Here is a 6,161-nt window from a genome sequence, read left to right on the forward strand (position 1 = left end):
TAATACATGGCATAATAAATGGGAAATAGACTTTCCTTTCCTAGAAGCTCTTGACCTTTTTATCTAAATATTATGGGAATAAAGCTTATTTTACATTTTACAGTTCCATAGCAATCCACAGATCAGAATTCTCGCTTGCTAGCATGGGACTGCAGGAAGAATTTTAAAGCTTTAATTATTAAACTTAACATATTCCCACTGCCATTTAAATGGCTTCCCCATTTGGCAACACATCCCCATTTCTAGTGATAAACGTAAGTGCAGAATTAGTGTGTGGTCATTTGTACCTCATTAGATTAGTCAGTAATGTTTGTCCTTTAAACTAAATGCCACATAATTACTACTGCCATTTAATGAAGTCATGTTAGTGAATATGTAAGTTATCCAATTAATATGTATTGTAATAAAAAACCACCAGGGGTTCTGGGAAAGGCATTCCATTCCATTATCTGACTCAACCCATGGGGGTTTAATAGACAGCCACTGTGCTAGGCTACCAAGTGACCCTGCCTGGAGTCCCTGAATTATTTATTGAAATGGAGCTGAATTAGTGTAAATGACTGTTGAGTTCCATCAAGGAAGACCAGAGTAGCAAAATTTTCTTCAGTGCAATCAGATTTTCTCCCCTAACTCAAGACCAGTCAGCTTTACAAACTAATGATTAAGGCTTAAGTAGCCAAAGATTCTGTCAGTTCTGGAAAAAATACCCATGATTTGACATTAACATTATATTTTTCATCAGGTACAGTTATTTAGCCCCTAACATTGACAAATTGTACAGTATATATTTGAATCTCATCGTTCTCATCATCCAAAGACATACAGAGTTTAAACATAACAGTGCTCCTACTTTATAGTTGAGGAAGTTAAGGGTAAGAGAAACAAACTCACAGAATTATGGGGAGGAAACAAAAGATAAAATAATATGGGAGGAGAAGAGAAAGAAAGCAGAAGGAGAAGGGGAAAATCAAGAGAAAAGGGGATGAACGGAAATAGGAAGAGAAAGGAAAGGAAAGAAGAAGAAGAAAAGGGAAAGGGGAAGCTGGAAGAAAAGAAAAAGGATTGGATTATTGCAGGATCTCAGAGACATTATGGGGACTTGCAATCTCCTTAGTACTTTCAAGAGGTTTTGATCTAAGACAAAATCTGATTACTTTCTACCTGGTCTGAAGCTGTAATTCCCTAACCTAGCTTTAGGCCTATACTACCTGACTTCTGAACTTTCTCTTTTGTTTCATTTACTACTATCTAAGGTCTTTTCAGGATGTGTTTTGATCTGTTTTGCATTCTGCACTAGATCTATTATGTTATCCACTGAGTAGTGGGTAATAAAGCTTCCATAAGTCACTTGTTTCCTATTACAATACCCCAGTATGGTTCTGAGATCTCATTGGGTGCTGATATTTAGCCTCTCCCTGGTTGTTGGAGTTCTCCCCAAAGTGATGCTCTTGCCCATTTGTTGTCATTAGTGTCAGCAGAGATCTCAGTCTTATCTATTCTGATCTGAACCAGACACAGGATACTCTGTAACATTTTTCTGGATTCTTCCTTCAGAGTTTGGTCTAATTCAGTGCATAAATCTGCTGGGAGGTGTTGTTGGATGGAAGTTTCACTGAATGGCTTTCTTCGACTCTGCAGCTCCAGTGCTTTGAAATCTCAAAGACTTTCTCATGCATTGATACTTAGCCAAATTTTTTTCCCTCCTATAAATCTCGAATTTTTAAACCAAAATACAGGATTTTTCAAAGACCCATAATAAAACTTATATAATAATCTTTAGTTCACATTTCCAAGATATTTCTAGATCCTGAGACTGTCATCCAGTGAATTAATTTCCAAGGTGTCACATGTTATCTGAAAGTTTTATTTGTATACTTTGCTTTTATCAAAGTCATTCATAAAAATGCTGAGCATTTCTACTTCCTTGACAGAAGGTTTATATATTAAAATTTTTCAGAAGTACTGGGATAAAAAGAACATTTTTCATTAGGGAAAACAAATATTAACAGGATATATCTGATAAAGGTATGGAATATATGAAGAATTAATACACTTATATAAGATCAAGAGTCATTCTCAGTAGACAAGTGGTCAGAAGATATGAACAGTCAGTTTTAAAACAGACATAGAGAAAAATTTTAGCTACACCAAAAAGATAAAAACAAATCACAAATCAATTTATTATATGGTACAATGAATATTACAAGGATATCAAAGAAAGAGGTAAAGACAAATTATGAAGGAAGGAAGAGAAAGGAAGGAAGGAAGGAAGGAAGGAAGGAAGGAAGGAAGGAAGGAAGGAAGGAAGGAAGGAAGGAAGGGAGGAAGGGAGGAAGGGAGGAAGGGAGGAAGGGAGGAAGGGAGGAAGGGAGGAAGGGAGGAAGGGAGGAAGGAGGAAGGAGGAAGGAGGAAGGGAGGAAGGGAGGAAGGAGGAAGGGAGGGAGGAAGGGAGGAAGGGAGGAAGGGAGGAAGGGAGGAAGGGAGGAAGGGAGGAAGGAGGAAGGGAGGAAGGGAAGAAGGTAGGAGGAATGTTAAGGACCATGCCTAAGTGAAGAGGCAGGCCAGTTCTCACAGCCTTCACAGCTGTGAATCATAACATCTGAAGGAGTTGCAAAGCAGCCTTTTCTGACACAGATGTTGCTTGTGGACTGGGAAATAAATTGGAGGCAGAGGGAAGAGGTCATACAATGCAATTCTCTCTCAGTGGAGAGGTCAGAGAACAGCAACTTCCTCTCAGTCTCCTTGTATCACCATCATCCTCGCAAATAAAGAGATCCATTCTACAGGTCTGAGTTAGACCTCCAGCAGCCACTGGCAGGTGGGTCACTATTGCAATACAGGAAGGAAGGAAAACAGGGAGGGGGAGAGAAAGAGAGGGAGGAAGGAAGGGAAAGCCACATATTTACTATGGGACTCTAGGCAAATTGTCAACCCAGTTTACCCCAGTTTCTTTATCTGTGAAATAACCTGGAGAAAGAAAGATACTACCAATGCAGTATCTCTGTCAAGAAAAACCCAAATGGATTCAACAAGAGTCAAACACAACTAAGTGACTAAACAATAAATAAGAATAAGGTAATCAAAATCAAAGGAATAATCATATTATTACAAAACCTAATGAGAAATGAAGCAATAAAGGAAAACACTGAAATTCATCATTATCTGAGTCAATATCATGACCAATTTTGAATTCGGTGAACTAAAGGTGATATTTCTTTTTTCTCTATAGAAAAATTGAATCAGAGATGTCAAATATACCCTGCATCACTCCAAAGCCAGGGCAAACCAGATTAAAATATAATAAAGAAGTACTTAATTAGATAAATAAAAATATAATAGTATGTAGATCATGTTAATATGTGATTTTCAAAGTCAATATATGATCCATAGGGGTTATTATTATGGTTTCATGGCCCTGTTTCTACTTGAGCTTGTCACCACTAGGGTAGACTATAATAATTAGTATCAGTATATGTTATTACAGCTAGCCAATATGGTGGTTTGTTTTATACATTTTTTTATTAATTAGAAGTGAGTGTATTGCTTCTGAAATTTATTTTAATAAGGAAAGTGTGGCTGATATAATAGGAAGTTGAAAAGATTCTTTAAAAATGCAGTAGGAAGACAGTTATTTAATATTTTTTCATGTCCTATAGTTTTTATCATAAAGTTTCTGGTATAGTAGAACCTCAAGAAATCTTTTTCTTATAGATAGATGAAAGAATTAAAAAAAATAAATGAATAAATGGGTAAATTAAGAACTTTTGATTTGCTTTTGTCCTTATATATGATTTCATCAATATAGAAAGTTTCCAGTATAGCACATCTCCATATTTCAAGTTTATTGTTCATTCATTTTTTTTATAGGAACAAATTTTTTTATTAATTTTTATAATTATAACATTTTCTTTGACAATAAATATGCATAGGTAATTTTTTTTTACAACATTATCCCTCATACTCCCTTCTGTTCTGAATTTTTCCCCTCCTTCCCTCCACCCCCTCCCCTAGATGGCAGGCATTCCCATACATATTAAATATCTTATAGTATGATCTAGGTACAATATATATGTGCAGAACCGAATTTTGTTGTTGTTGCAAAGGAAGGATTGTATTCGCAAGGTAAAAATAATCTGGGAAGAAAAAACAAAACAAAACACAAAAAAACAATGTTCATAGTTTACACTCATTTCCCAGTGTTCCTTTTCTGGATGTAGCTGATTCTGTCCATCATTGATCAATTGGAATTGGATTAGCTCTTCTCTATGTTGAAGCTATCCACTTCCATCAGAATACATCCTCATACAATATCATTGTTGAAGTGTATAATGATCCCCTAGTTCTTCTCGTTTCACTCAGCATCAGTTGATGTAAGTCTCTCCAAGCCTCTCTGTATTCCTCCTGTTGGTCATTTCTTACAGAGCAATAATATTCCATAACTTTCATATACCATAATTTACCCAACCATTCTCCAATTGATGAACATCCATTCATTTTCCAGTTTCTAGCTACAACAAAAAGAGCTGCCATAAACATTTTGGCACATACAGGTCCCTTTCCCTTTTTTAGTATTTCCTTGGGATATAAGCCCAGTAGAAGCACTGCTGGGTCAAAGGGTATGCACATTTTGATAATTTTTTGGGCATAATTCCAGATTGCTCTCCAGAATGGTTGGATTCTTTCACAACTCCACCAACAATGCATCAGTGTCCCAGTTTTCCCACAGCCCCTCCAACATTCATCATTATTTGTTCCTGTCATCTTAGCCAATCTTGTTCAGTCATTTTCAATCACCTCCAACTCTTTGTGACCTCATCGGGGTTTTTTTGGTGATGATCCTGGAATACTTTGCCATTTCTTACAGTTGAGAAAACTGAGGCAAGCAAAGTTAAATAAATTGTCTGATTACCTTTACAGATGAGGAAACTGAGCCAGAGTTAAATAATTTGTCTAGGATGACACAGTGTCTGAGGCCAAATTTGTATTAAGTTAAAATGAATATTCCTGACTCCAAGCCCAGCATTCTAACCATACTACCTAGCTAACAGGTATTATAAATTGGCAACTCATATATAGTTTTTTTATCTTAGAAAATTACCTGGGGCACTAAGAGGTTAAATAAACTTCCTATTGCTTTCTTTTTGCATATTTTATCAAATAAAGTTAATATGTATTATAGGTTAGACTTGTACCATATCTTCTTTTATGGCCAATCTTCTATTACATAATAAGTCTTTTTTGACAGTTGATTGTATATTTTTAACTAGCATATAATAAAACATTCTGGGTGGCTCACGAATGTCTTACCACAAATCCAGGATAGTTTGGAATATCAAAAGTTTCATATAGAGAAAAGTGAAAATATCCTTTATCTGCCAATTATATTGCCAGAAGAAAAGATTAAAGGAACACTGAGTTTGGAACTAGATACTTAGTCATAACATTAAGATTTGGGAGAAGGAGGGGGCACTTGCTAATCATGGTCAATATTTATTCTATGTTTCTGTATTCCCTAATCCAAAAATTTGGATAAAATTCCAGTGACTTAAATAGTCAAAGCCTGGATGATAGTCTCATTTGTCTAAAAGGAGAACTGGCATGGCTTGGAGGTCTGGCACAATTGATTACAACAAAGCACAAGACAGGGGTAGGCAAAGAAAATGAAGCAAGAAAGTCTCATTTCAGTTGGGAGTAGGCACCCAGCAGTGGGGTGAATTATTCATATATTTGAAGAACTCTAATTTTCTTCTAATTATCATCATTAGTGTGGGTCACAAATTCTTCTCACATTCTGAATAATTTTTAACTATGAAATTCCAGAAATGCTCCTTGAGGAAATGTATGTATGTATGTGTGTGCATATGTATGTGTGTATATATATATAACATGTATACATATTTATACATAAAATAAACTATCTGGCTATCAATTTTAGTGCATATACATTTACATGTAAACATAAGTCAAGGAAAGGTATGTGTGTTTGAGTTTATATGCACATATATAAATAAAAAGTTAGGAAATTTCTCTATCACCCATTTTTAGTGATGAATTAGAGTATGTGGTATGTGGAGAGACAGAGGAAACCTTTGGAAACTATTCCCTAGTCTGTAGTAGAGGGTTCAAGTAAAGTATTTATCCTCTGGCTATTCCTTTCAAAT

Source organism: Sminthopsis crassicaudata, chromosome 2 (assembly GCF_048593235.1).
Source record: "Sminthopsis crassicaudata isolate SCR6 chromosome 2, ASM4859323v1, whole genome shotgun sequence".
NCBI lineage: Eukaryota > Metazoa > Chordata > Mammalia > Dasyuromorphia > Dasyuridae > Sminthopsis > Sminthopsis crassicaudata.